This window comes from Octodon degus, unplaced genomic scaffold (assembly GCF_000260255.1).
Source record: "Octodon degus isolate 3935 unplaced genomic scaffold, OctDeg1.0 scaffold00062, whole genome shotgun sequence".
In the NCBI taxonomy this organism is placed as follows: Eukaryota; Metazoa; Chordata; class Mammalia; order Rodentia; family Octodontidae; genus Octodon; species Octodon degus.
The window spans coordinates 12,944,989-12,959,395 of NW_004524638.1; the positions used below are offsets into that span (position 1 = coordinate 12,944,989).

A 14,407-nucleotide genomic window follows, 5' to 3' on the forward strand; every position below is an offset into this window, starting at 1 on the left:
CCCGCCCCGGCCCGCCCCTGCGTCCGCCTCCGCTCGGCCTCGGTCCTCCGCGGTCGGGCGGGTCGGGCCGCCCGCGCCTGCCCTTGCTTCCCCTGGCCGCTGTTCTCAGACTGTCTTTGTTTTAGGTACCTGATTGTATATGATTTTGTGTCTTTCAGAACATTTGATTTTTGTCAGTCGACGGGATTGAGAACTCGAGAGATCTGTATTTTTGTCTAGATTTTTTTAAATTTTATTTTTAAATATCGGGCTTGGAGCGTTTTACATAGAAGGGGTGTTTCCTAGATGGGTAAATAGTACATTTCCAGTGTTTCAAGGTCGGTAGAGGAAAAGAATTGGGTGTGTTATCAGACAACTCCGAGAAATTGGCTTGTTCCACTGCCACCGCTGGACGGCTTGTGGAGAAGCATTGGTTTCCTGCCTTCCACTGAACTGGGAAAGGGAGAAGCAAGAGGGAGGCGTGTTGCACTGGTTTTCTCTGACCTTTGAGGGCAGCAGTACCCCTGAAGGAGGTGACTGACTCGGGTGAAATCCAGCAAGTGTTTAACTGGGTGTGTCTGCGGGGTTGAACCTGGGGCTTGGGAAGAGGCCCTCTGAGCAGGTCAGGTGTTCGCGCTTCTCTTGAGTCTGGTGTTTAAACTGTGACAGTGATCTCTTACTCTGATTCTTGCTGATGTCGAGGCCAGAGCCAGCTGGGCTTTGTAGGAGTCTTCCTAGCAGACGGTGTTAGTAGTGTATGGTAGGCGATCGGTTGCTCGTTGAAATAAGCTGAAGAAAAGGTCCCAGGAGCCGACGAGGAGTCATCACTGGCATTAGGCGTTCAGATAATCTCAAGCGTTGTGAATTTATGAGATGTGTACAACACTGGCGAAGAAAGGGGCCGGGGCTACAGCTCCGCGGCATGAGCGCCTGCGTAGGTCCTGAGTTTGATCCCTGGTACCGCTACCCCCACCCCCCCAAAAAAAAACCAACATTAGAGAAGAATGATACACTTCCTGTTATGGGTCGCTCAGAATAGGAACCAGATCAGCCAGGTTGGAATTTAGAAAGCCGTTTATTATTGAGCTCAGGACCCGCGATCTGCTCTCACGCAGGCTAGAACCAAAGGCGGCCTACTCAGGAAGCAAGGAGGGGTTTTAAACTCTGAAACCACATTGAGTTTGATAAACAAATTTATTGATGCGGATTAATGCTTTTAGAATCATTGTGACCAGTACTCAATAATGCTTTTAGAATCATTGTGACCACTACTCAAGCTAGATTTCCTGAGGCTTTTGTTTCAGTTCTTGGTTAATTTGCACCTGAGTACCTGCAGGCAGCCTTGCATAGCCCGGAGGTTACAAGGAGTTAACACTCTTTTAGTTTCCTTTTAAAGTCCTGTCTGCAATCTAACTTTGTTTTAAAGGGATTTTTTATCTAGCAAACTACAGTAACAGCCACTATTTACTCAACAATCTAAAACAATGGGTGGGTATGCATTTACAACAGAAAGCACAAGATTTATGCCTAAAATGTGAGTTAACCCATTACACTTCCTTTGGAAGTTACAAGTTTTTCCTCAACTTGCTGAGAAAGCTTTGCCGTGCTTCAAGTCCTGTGTAAATATTTTCTTTCACCATTGTTTTGCTTTTTTTTTTTTTTGGCAGAACTGGGGATTGAACTCAGGGCCTTGCCGTTTCCAGGGAAGTGCATATTCCAGGCCATCTCCCTGGCCCCCATTGTTTTGCTGTCTTACTTTATGTCTAAAAGGGGTTATAGGATTTATTAATATCAGTAACCACCAAAACTTCCAAAGAAATACTTAAAATGTAAGAAAACAGATTCGTCTGAATCATGTTTTGTTGTGTGTATTATGGGAACTAACTCTTGGGTCTCTGTAAAGGTCTTTGCTTGTCTGCCGCGCGATGGTGCTTGTGTTAGGTGAGCTGTTAAGTTTGCTGCTGCTGCTGGAGCTGGAGCTGGAGCTGGAGCTGGAGCTGGCCAGCATCATAGTTGAACTGACCTGTGTGCTGCTTTAACTCCTTCTGCCCTCCCTGGTTTTGAATTATATCTGACCTTGAGCAGAGACAGATGAATTTTCCTCCTCTTTGTAAGGAAGCAACGTTTAAAGTTTAATCACTCTAAAGGAACGGAGATACAAACAATGAGTCAGTTGAAAATGAGTCACTTTAAAGATGAGCTCTTCAAACAAAGTAGTGTAATTTTAAAAGTTCTTTTTGGATCACACAGCTCTTTAGCCATGTCCATTTACACATCATGATGAATTGTGTCTTGTCATTCAGGGAAGAAAATTGAGAAATAGTTTTTAATACTTTGCCCAAAGTGATAGGAAGGTATAACCGTTTCAGGCTAACAGCTGTTACATTACAAGGTAGTCTTTTCTCCTGGTGTTTGGTGAAAATGATTTGGATAAAATTTAAAACAGGGCTGGTGAGATGGCTCAGTGGTCTAAAGCACCTACTTAGAACAAGCTTAGCAAAGAATGGGACAGCGGTTCAATCCCCCAGCACCACATGCCAGCCAGCCCCGCCCCCTGGAGGGCTGAGCTGGCCACACACACACACACACACAAATTTAAAAAAAAAATAAAAATTTAAAACAATCTGAACTGTTGAATATGGTTTATATTTTCTAACTTTCTATAGGTCGTAAGATGTGACAGTAATGTGGCTGTTTGCATGGTGTAGGTAGCTTGTCTTATCCTTTGGAGACCCATGGCAGGACTGACACCACTATCTGAGGTGTTTCAGTTTAATGCATTAGATCCTGTTCCAGAATATAAATAGTAAAATGCTGAAATAAGCTACAGAGTGCTATGGAATTCAGCATACCAAGGCAAAGAGATAGGCATATTTCTGTTCTTTAGAGACTAGTTTGGTTGTGTATTTCTTTTTTTTCTTCTAGGGTTGGCATGTTCAAAATTTGACTCACAAGTATTTAATTTTAATATATTGTCTTGTAAGCCATGTGAGAAGCAGCCTGATGTACATATTTCTTGCATAATGTTATGGAGCAGTTTTAGCCAAGTGGATGATGACCAGTAGTAGTAACTGCTGTAGAAGCAACTCCATGGGCTGAGTTTTAGTAGTTGTCAAGGCACCATGCCATACAATTACGTAGTATTTCACCCACTTTTTTCAAAACATCTAATCAAGGACTGTAGGTGGTAGTGTTTCTCATTTTACAGATCAAAAATCTAAGGCTTGAAAAATTTAAATAGCTTCCCCAAGATTCAAAATGATAACCACAACTAAAATTTCAAGAGAGCTGGGAATGCAGTACAGCAAGCACACATACATAGAGTGCCTGCCAGTGCCCGGCATAGCCCAAGACAAAAACAAAATCAGTAAATAAGCGAGCCAGAATCTGAACACTGGACTTTTTATTGCTAAGCTCATACTCATTAGGCTTAGGCTTTTCAAATTTCTAACAGCATGTGATCATGTCATACTTTGACTATCTGTTGCCAAATACTAAGTTCTTCCCCCAATTTATTTTATTTTTTTATTCTGTATTTTAGGGAAGGGTCTACAGAGTGTTCAGGGTCTCAGTATTAGATTGGACTTGTAGTGATTCTCCTGTTTACAGCCTCCCAAGTGCTGGGATTACAGGCACATGCCACCACACCCAGTCTCTGTCTCAGTGTGCCTCGGGTGGGGCCAGCATAGCAGGTCTGGGGATCAAACCCTCGGGCCCCTGAGCCTGCTTGCAGGCACTTTAATCTGCTGTTTCCCCAATTTAAAAGAAAAAACAACCCTAAGAAGAAAAGTATAAGCATGTAGGTTTCATCTAGATTTTAGTTTTGGTTATGGTATATTTGAAAATAAATTATTATTATTATTTCATTTACGTATTTGGTACAGGGTGTCAGGAGCAGTTCAGACTCATTGTGATCCTTCTGTTTTCCATCTCCCCAGTGCTGGGATTACAGGTGCATGCCCCCACTCACAGACTGATCTTGCTCAGCGTGTGCTGGGGCCAGGGTGAGTGTGTTGTGAGGCAGCAGGGATCGAACCCTGGTCCCTGTGCTGGCCAAAGGAGGTGCTTAGCTGGCCTGATAAATTATTTGACTTCTTTTCTAGATAAAGTAGATAACATCACTGTTGATGGAGGTGTGATTTGTTTTTTCTTTTGTGTTAGGCATTGAACCTAGGGCCTTGGTCATGCTAAGTACATGCCCAGTCCTAAGCAGGGTATTTAATATTCTACATTTGTACTTATTTTCCACTCGCCCTCCTCCCCCCAGTTTCTCCTATTCTTTTAGAGAAAGACTTACTGATTTTTTAGTTTTATTTTTGTCTTGGGCTGTGCTGAGGGTTGAACTCAGGCCTTCTATGTGTGAGTGCTTGGGCTGTACCACTGTGCCACATTCCCAGCTGTGTTGAGTCTCTGTTAGAGTATTTGTAATTGAGAGCTCTAAATGTTTATATTTTAGAACATTTTATTTTTGATTTTTGAGGACTGTGTATAATTTCTTGATGATAATTTTTTTTTTTTTTTCCCCCAAAGGTTTCCTTTAGTGCCTGTATTGTATCTGATTCTTGTGTAGTATGTTGTGTCCCCTTTCCCCGCTTCATATCATGGAAAGCTGTAGAAGGTTCGCTGTTCCTGGTCTAGGCCTTCCTCACATGGTGTGTGGTGCTTGATCACTGTCCTATTTAAGGGAGAGGTACTAAAAACTGATAGAAAGTCTTGCATTTGTTTAAGGTTTACCACCTGGTAAACTTCCCTGAAGAAGAAAACAGACTAGCTTTTAAGAATCCTTATCTGCCCTTCCCTTTAGGCTGTGCCATTGGCCAGGCCCTGTCTGGTGTCCAGCCGAGGAGTGGAGTGAAGAAAGGGAGTGGGAGCTCAAGGCCTTTATATTCTGTATTTCTCCCCTAGGTGTGACATTGCCCATTTTCCTACCTGTGCCTGTGTGCCCAAACCTAGAGCTGTCTACGTTAGGATCATGGGAGGCTGCCTAGGGGTTCTTTTAATAGGCTTTTAGTAAATTCTCTTATTAGTGTTTCTCTGTCTCACCTTTAGAATTACCTTCCAGGGCTGGTGAGATGGCTCAGTGGTCTAAAGCACCTACTTAGAACAAGATAAGCCAAGCAAAGCACAGGGACCTCGGTTCAATCCCCCAGCACCACATGCCAGCCCGCCCGCCCCCTGGTGGGCTGAGCTGGCCACACACAATAAATAAATAAATAAATATTTAGAATTACCTTCCAGTTTCTCTTTCTTTCCAGTATTCTATGGCAGGAGCTAACTTGGCACTTTTTTCCTCCCATTTAGCATATGACAAGCCAAATCTGAGGTTGGTTACGCTTATCTACTTGATAAAGAACTTTCAGAAGATTAGCATTTCATCTGTTTTGTATCTTCTGCTGTTTCTGTTGCCATTTTCTTTGTTTTATTTAGTGCCATGTTTCCAACTTGACTTTCATTTTAGTTGCATTTCAAGAAGAATAGTAGTTGCTGTTGTGTTTCTCATAAATCATTGCTACTTGGAAATACAAGGCAGTCACCATAGGTGAAGTTGACATTACTGCCATGTCTTTTTGTCTTGGATCTGCATTTTAATTTCACTCTTGGGTTTTCACCCTTTGAAAATTTCTTGTAAATTATAGTGTTTAGTGACAAGACATAGGCATTCTTTTAAGAAGCAATTGAGAAGAAGGATATTTAAACTGTTCCTTCTTCTCTCTTTTCTTGGGTAACCAGAAGGCAGGGCAGACTTGCAGGTTCTAAGACCATTGCAAAGGGGGCCGGGGAGATGGCTCAGTAGAATAAGCGCTTGCCTGGCAAGCGCAAGGGCCTGAGTTCAATCCCCGGTCCCACAAAAAAAAAAAAAAAAAAAAAAAACCAACAAAAAACAAAGACCATTGTGAGGTGGTAGCATGTGAGTGTCTTAGGGGCTGAGAGAAGTAGAATGACAGGCAGCGCTCTGTCCCTTTGCTTTGTTGTGAGGGAAAGTTTAGGATGCTTTGGAGGACTCTGGCTGGGGACAGTGGTATAGAAAAGTTTAGCTGCAGTCTCATCTAGGTGAGATGGTCATTTGAGGAGCAGCTGATTGCAGCAGCTCACTTAAGGTCTTGTTGTCCTTAGTGTATCTTAGTTGTTTTGCCTAGTGTGGAGGGTTCAGATTGTGTCACATGTTGCTTAGGATTGGGACCCAGAGGCCAGGGCACGTTGCTGCTGAGGTGAGTAGTGTCCTCTGGTGGTGCTACTGCGTATTATTTTCTTGTAGCTGGGACAAAGTACCTGACACCTACAAGTTAAAGGAGGAAAGGTCTGTTTAGCTTGCAATTTGTAGAGCTTTCAGCCCACAGTTGGCACCTCCATTCAAGGCAGCGTGTGGGTGCATGGTGGAAGAGAAATAGTTCCTGGCATGGCAGGCCAGAGGTAGTATGTGCTTAGGGCTGGAGGATGAGATATGTATGTAGAGTCTCCAGGACATATCCCACAGAGACCTACCTCTTCCCATCAGGCTTCACCTCCCAGCATCACACCCAACTATAAGCCCATTGTGAACTAATCCAGTACCACGTTGATCTGGTCACCTCCCAAAAAATGCCACCTATAGGTGCATGAGGCTTTGGGGGAGGACATTTAGATAAGAAACCATAATATCTCACCATGGAGTATGAGCAGGGATGTCAGTGGACACAGTGCACACACGTCTTGCCCTTGCTTCCATCCTGTCTCAGCTGGGGACTGTCTGAGCTGGGTGAAGATTACCCGGGGGCCTAAGGATGTTCATAGGACTTTTTTTTTGTAAGGTGAGATCTAATTTATTTGTTATGTGTTTTACTTTTGACTGGACTCAAACTTGGAAGTAGAAGCTCTCAGAGAGGACAACCTGCGTCTCTTGGCAATCTGTTTCCAGTGTTTTTCTTTGGCTGAGATATCACACTTGCATAAACTTTTATGGGGGCTTTTTCTCTTCATATGGAGAAACAATTGTTAAAAGATGGCAGTAGGGGCTGAATTTTTTTGAACTCGGGGACTACAGGAGGAGAGACATCCATTTTTCAAGCAATTTAGAAAGCAAGTACAATAATGGCCTTACCTCTGCTCACAGCTCACTTATTTCATTCTTAGTTTCCTTTTGTTCTACATCCTCCAAATCCTCAAATTCTGAGGAGATGGCTTGCAATGCCATAAATGTCCTTTTAGGATCTGGTTTGTCAGACTCATCCCCACCGTAGCGCATTGAGAAATTTAAAGATCCGACCCTTTCAGTATGCTGGGGCTACACCTTCATGTAGGAAGTCCTGGGGGTGTGCGTGCAACTTTATCATAATTATGCACCACAGAGGCCCCCTGTCCAATTTTTGTCCTTTTTTCTATTCTAGCATCCGCATTTGAGAGTGAGGGAGTCAGAAGTCTTAAAAAGGTCTTGTGCAGATTCATATTTGTGCAGAAGTTGCTCTTGAGGTTTAGCGATATCAGCATCTGAAACTGACCTTTGCAAACATTTCTTGAACTCTTCTGAGTCTGAATGCAGTGGTTCCAAAGCTAAGGAAATTAATCTACGAAGAGACCAAATGTGAAGAGGAATTGGTTCCCATTTTGAGGAGCATGATGCATTGTTCTCATAACTTGTTTTTAAACTTTTACGTTTAAAGCAGCCTTTCCCTTAGGTTTCAACCAATAATAATGCCTTTTAATAAGTGAAAATAGTTTCTTGAAACTCTAGTTTCACTTTTACATCTGCTCCTTTGAGTAACATCCAAGTAAACATTTTCTACTGAAGCCGAGTTTCCCATTACTCTGGGCTTTTCCCAGTGGTCTCACCTACTCTGGGCATACTTTTCCCATGCGTTCAAGCCTCTCTTAAGTCACCCTTGGTCATCTTCTGTGTCCCAGGTTGGATGCCACGAAAGAAACCACTAGAAGGACCCTGATGAATATATGTTCAGGGATCTCACTGAGATTAGTCTCTAAGTGAGCCCAGAGCCACCAAAACATCTACATTTATGGAGGGCTAAAGGCACGCAAAGGAATGTGCACGACTACTTTGGTGTCAACAAACTGCTATCCATATTGCCTTCCAGCATTCACCAACTATAGTTTACATTCCACTGGTTGGTAACTTCCCAGGAACAAAGATCAGACAGGGCGCTGCTTCCACAAATCTGCTACTTGCCTCTGTCATGTTTCCTAGCTCTTCTCCTTGCTCTCTCTTCATTGTCTAGTCCTCAAGTTCTTGCTTTCCTTTTAATTGTGTTATATGTAAAGATGGGTAAGGCAATGATCCTGCGGATCTTCAGAAGATTTTCAAATCTAGCAGTTAATTGGAAGGATTCTCACCCTGACTAAATATATATACCGACACCTGTGATCTAAACAACTGCACTGAAGATGGCAATTTGTAATAGGTTCATGCTTGGAGTGCCTGTCATTCTGGTCTTCTGAATACATGCTGCTTGTCATGACATGCCAGATGCTGCCGTGCTGTCTCTTGGGTCGATGATTGTTTAAAAAGGAAGGGGGGGGTGAATGAAGGCAGGAGACAGGAAAAGGAGTGTTGTAGAACTGTCCTGCTACAGTGCTATATATGGTTAGATTTCTGTATAAACATAATTCTTTATTCCTATTTTTTAAATATATTTTAATTAAAAAATTTTTTTGGTCATATTCTGTAGGGACTTAAAGTTGAACATATCAATACTTTATGAAAAACACCTGTTCCATGTTATGCCTAAGATGTTTGATATTCAGACAGATAGTGAGGTTAAGCTCAACAGCCTAGGTTATATGATAATAACAATAAGCTTCTCTTCTGGAGGGTTAACAACCTAAGTTTGCAGACCAAAAATTGGGAAAAAGGAGGGCCGCAGGGAAAGCCAACATTTTGGCCCTAGTCTTCCAAGGTTAGTTAGGACTCAGAGAACTTGTACTGTAATGTTATGTAACTCAGTAATGTCCCAGATTTTCTGATCAAGATTATGGGGCCAAAGAGGAAAGTGATCGATGATATAGAGTGTGCCTAAGGAGAGTCACATGGAGAGAAAACATTCTCTCAGGCTTTCACAGAGAGCGAATTGGCCAAGCAATGGCCGTGACTCACCCACATGGCTGACACTGACAAAGGATCTACAATCTGAGGTATAGTGTCTCAGAATAAATCCTGAGGGGATTTGACTGACCTTATCAGATCCAAAAGCTACAATTCTTCTTCTTCTTTTTTTTTTTTTTTGTAACAATTCTTGTTACATAGGTCTTGCTTTATTTTGGTTTTAACCGTCCAGCAGAAAAGTATAAAAATGAAGTACCAGAAATAAAGCCATGTTGTTATGTTGAGCTGTAGGGGACTCAAGTCAACAACTTCTGACATTGACAGTCAAGTGGAAGACCCAATACTATTATGGACTACTGGACTATTTTGGAATATTTTGCTGAGTTCACACACCTATAATATTTAAGTGATGGAACTAAACAAAGAAGGGGATATAGATGAATGACCATTTTGTATCTGTGTATTCAAAATGGTTAGGGTAGATATATAGCTACATTCTCTTAATTCAAGGAATAGAGGCATTTATTATAATAGTGTTTGTAAATAAGATATCATGTCTGTATCTTATATAACAACCACTAGGAAGGCTGTATGCAATGTGTTAATTATTAGAACTGTCCTACCAATTCGATTTAAAACTGTCTCATTGCTATTTATTTCTCAATAAAATTATGGAAAAAAATTAAATTAAATTAAATTAAAAAAAAAAGAAAAAAAGAAATCTGCTCCTACCTTGTCTCCAGCTTGCGGGGCTTGTAAGGAGCCAGTTTCTATAGGTTCTGTTCTTCGTTCCTTGCTCACTTGGTATAGTAAACTTCTGACTCATATCACTACTTTAGGCTTTCCCTTTTTGTGTGTGTGTGAGAAGCATGACATTACATTTATGTAAATGTTTTTGTACATAAATGTTGAGCCTTTGCAGATGTGTCAACAAGGCAAATTACTAGTGATAAAATTATTGGGTAGAAACTTAAAATTTTGACAGATTTTGTCAAATTTCCCTTCAGGAATATTGTAATATGTTTTTGTCCCTGTCAGATAGGTGAAATTAGCTTCATATTAGTTTGACTGATTTTTTTTTTTTTTGGCGGAACCGGGGATTGAACTCAGTCCCTTGAGCTTGCCAGGGAAGCGCTTATTCTACTGAGCCATCTCCCCGGTCCCCAGAAGCTTAACTTTGAATTGAGAGTATCCTTTTATGAGGATTTTTTGTGTGTGTGTCTGTGAATGATTATCCTTTATGGTATATGTGAACTTTTTTTTTTTTTTTTTTAAAGCTCCTGTCCAAGAGAGGGACAGGAGGGGGGCCCAAGCGGGTAGTTCCCTGGGAAGCTGTCTCTTCCAGGGACTTTTAAAATTTATTTGTTTATTTGTGTGTGTGGGGGGGGCAGCTCAGCCCACCAGGGGGTGAAGCTGGCTGGCATGTGGTGCTGGGGGATTGAACCGCGGTCCCTGTACTTTGCTTAGCTTAGCTTGTTCTAGGTAGGTGCTTTAGACCACTGAGCCATCTCACCAGCCCCATGTGAACTTTTTAAGAGGAGGAAATATGCTCATTGTTGTCATTTTTTTGTCCCCTGCTATGTCATTAGTCATTCTTTTTCTCCTGTCCACCAATATTTTAATGAAATTAGATTTTTCAAGCTTTTTCTTTTGTTTTTTGGTTCAGGGTATCAATCTATAATTCAAGCTGGACTTGCATTCACTTTGTAGCTCAGACTGGCTTTGAACTCACTGCAGTCCTGCCTCAGCCTCCCAATTGCCAGGCATATGCCACCATGCCTGGCTTCTTGACTGCTGCTTTTTAAACGTGACTGCCCAGCTTGCTGACACCTGTGTAGGGTGGTTGACTGCACCAGGTCAGCCTGGTTAGACAAGCAGAGAACAAAGCATGAGCCAGCTGAACACCAGCTCCTGCATGTGTCCTCATCAGAGCTAAACCTTAGTGTCCCAGTGACATAGGGGAAAGAAACTCCCAACCCGAAAGACATCTGGGATGAGTTTATAGTCTCAAAAACCGAAGAATGAATTTTAGGAACAATGGAGGTTAAGAGCAGAATATATTTATTGAGGGGAAGTAAACTTCTGCCCAAGAGAAGGGGACCAAGTGGGTTGCCAAGGAACCTGCCCTTTTTAGGGATTTTTATAGAGCAAAACCACCAGGTGAGGTGAGTCCAAGGTGGGAAAGATGGGCACTCACAAGGTAGGCATGTGGTGGGACAAAACTATGGTCAACCATTAAGATTGGGAAACAAGTCATGTTGCAAGTAGGCAGGAATACAGAGCAGAGGCTTTTCCTGTTGGAGTTTGGGTTAGTGTCTCTCCCTGGCTTTTTCAAGGAGAAGGATTGATACTATGCTATGTGGGTACATTTGTTTAATCCTTTGGAGGTTTGACCCACAGTGGAGGTGCCTGTCTCCCATAGTTGCAAGGTGTCTGGTCTTCCATACTGGCTCCGTCCTGCCCAGCCATCCCTGTCTGACTGCCTGTATTATTTCTGTCTTTTCAGTTGCTGCAACACCAGGACTGCTGCCTGTCTGGTAGACCTGGCAAGGTGGGTGATGAGGCTGAAACCTAGACTAGGATTAGGGTAACTAATAAGGTCCATTGGCTTTGGGCTATTCTTTTGTTTACACTGAAGAGGACAAAGGTGAGACGAACCAGATGAACCCTTCTCTTCCTGGCTGTAATTTGAACCTACTTGTTTCTTGTCCTGTAGGTAAACAGATGGCGTTCATCAAGAGTGGATGGTTGCTGCGACAGAGTGAGTATGGGCACCTGGGTCTGCATTTAGGGTGGCTTGGGGGAACATCTTTAGTTCTTTTTGCTGAAACAGATCAAAAACAAATCATAGAATGTTACTGTGTTGCTGCCTTAAATTTCCTTTTGGGAAGTTTTAGAACTGTTAATTATCTTTCTGCACACAAGGAACCCCTTGGTTGCTGAGTTTATGGGTACCAGGAAACAGTGGCAGTCCTTTTCACTGTGTCTTTCTCATTAGCATATTTTATGATTGACTTGAGGTTCCAGGGTCTTGCCAAACACCTAGTACTATTGTATTGGCCTCGAGGGACAGTTTTCTTTGGCTTGGCATATGTCTGATCTGAGGACTGAGCAGTGACTCAGCTGAAATACTGGAGCCTTTTCTAATTATATGGAGGAAGACCTGACCTGTGGATATGAATTCATCAAAAGCCAAACTTTTTTTCTCCAGAAGTGAATCTAGGGAAGAGATTTAATTGTTTACTTGGGGGATTGAGATCTGCTTTCCTAGATTTGTCTTCATGGGCCAATTTTTGATACACTGTACTCACTGTTCTTATCTCTGCGGATGCCACTTCAAGTGGGCGTAGTCTTATGAGTTAAGGAAAGAACAGAGAGATCATTCTGCTGCTCTAGAAAGAGCAGAGTTAAGGAGAAAGGCGCTAGTATATTGATTCTAGCACAAAAAGTTGAAGCACGCATTGTATAATACGAGACATGAATTGCATTCGAAAGACACATTCACAACTTAAAATTGAGGCTAGTGATGAAGAGTTAACTACATGCCTTAAAACAGTGATTGGTTAACAGGTATGGTGGTACACATTTGTAATCCCAGGGGTGTGAGGCAGGAGGGTCACCATAAGTTTGAGGCAGCCTGGGTTACCTAGTGAGTTCAAGCCCAGCCTGAATTACACAGCAAGACTTTGTTTCCAAAAACAAACCAAAACAACCCAGAACCTCTTTTTTTTTTAATTTGTGTGTGTGTATGTGTGTGTGTGGCCAGCTCAGCCCACCAGGGGGCGGGGCTGGCTGGCATGTGGTGCTGGGGGATTGAACCATGGTCCCTGTGTTTTGCTAAGCTTGTTCTAAGTAGGTGCTTTGGACCACTGAGCCATCTTACCAGCCCCTATTTTATTTTATTTTGAGACAGGGTCTTTCTATGTAGCCCAGGCTGAGCTAAACTCATAGCAGTCCTCATGCCTCAGCCTCCTGAGTGCTGGGATTATAGGCATGCTCCACCACGCTCTACCTGCTTGGGTTTTGAGGCCCTTAGCTCCCCATAGTCAATATCCTCCCCTTACTGAGAACTGGAGGAGGTGTTTTTTGCTGTTCTTTGGATTGCCTCTGCCTCTCTCCTTAGGTTCCACTATAACCTTGTATGAAGGCAAGCCTGCCTTCTTGGACCACAATGTAGTGTAAATTGTCCATAGATGTAGTTATAACCTGAATTTTTCTGTTTCTTGGTGGCCTAAGAAGATTTCACACAGCCACTTTGAATAGTGAGAGACCACACTGAAGCAGAGTTTTAGTTTACAGAAAGTAGTTTATTGCAGAATAGGAAAGAGTACCCCTAAGAGAAGGCCAGATTGCTTGCAAGCATGTGAATGGATCCTGCTGCTTCTCTTTCCACTAATTCACCCTGCTTTCTGCCAATAGAGTGTCCCCACTGGTCTTGCGTAGGTATGAATGAAGAGAGAAAGTCTCCTCGGTTCTTCTTAATTTTCCTACCTTTTGGGTACCTCAGGGAGGACTTTTTTGTTTTTGTTGTTGTTTTATGGTACTCAGGACCTTGCACTTGCCAGAGAGGCAGTTAAGCCACTAACCTTTGCAGGGTGAAAACACTGTTCCCCTAACTCAGCTCCCCAGGACCATTTCCCCCACCACTCATCACCATTTGCCTACACTGCCAAGAAATAGAAGCTCCTGAGTCTTCAGACTATGACAGTGAAATTCGCTAGCTACTTCTGCCGGAGAGAGGCAGGGCAGGGCAGACTCTGAAGTCTGTTGTGGTGCATTGTTCAGGGCTCCTTGGAAGTATTCTTTTGCTGGCTCCAGCTGGGAACCTTTAGTTTTCAAGGTCATCTCCAGGTTTACAGTTACATGATGGGAGGACACAGAGCCTGCAAAGAAGTTGAGGGAACAAAAAAGAGAAAAGTTGAAACAAAAATTGACCTAAGAGTAGCAGTAGCCAGGAGGACGGGGAAGGCCATATCCCCTTGATGTGGTCCACAGATTTTGTAGCAGCTGGGAAAGGCCCCTAAGTCAGGTACCTTGGTTAAGTATGTTGTGGGTCCTTTTTCTGTCTGACCGATTTTATTAATCCAGGAGCAATGAGAATGATTAGCTATTACACAGATGCCCTTGTCCAGCCAGATTAGAACTAACCTGGCCTGATGGCAGAGGCCAGAGTAGATAATCTAGAGAAGCAGTTGAGTTCTTCAAGTTTGCCCATTTATTTGGCCATATTACCCAGAGTGGACACACTGGTCATGATGGCAGCATTGTAAATTGTTCCCCTTCGCAGGGCAAGCACTAAGACTATCATGCTTGCCATCCCTAGACCTTTTACTCTCTTTGGATGGCCACTTTCTTTTTCAATGACAATGTGATTCTTTTTTTTTTTTTTATTTATTT

The 14,407-nt window shown here is 42.7% G+C and overlaps 1 protein-coding gene across 1 annotated transcript in view; it reads left to right on the forward strand.

The window, feature by feature from the left end:
• Plekhb2 (pleckstrin homology domain containing B2) overlaps positions 1–14,407 on the forward strand; it is a 90,623-nt gene that overhangs the window by 308 nt on the left and 75,908 nt on the right. The window contains exon 2 of the mRNA XM_023718770.1: positions 11,727–11,771. The gene's annotated coding sequence lies outside the window, so the exon portion shown is untranslated. The remainder of the gene's footprint in view (positions 1–11,726; positions 11,772–14,407) is intronic.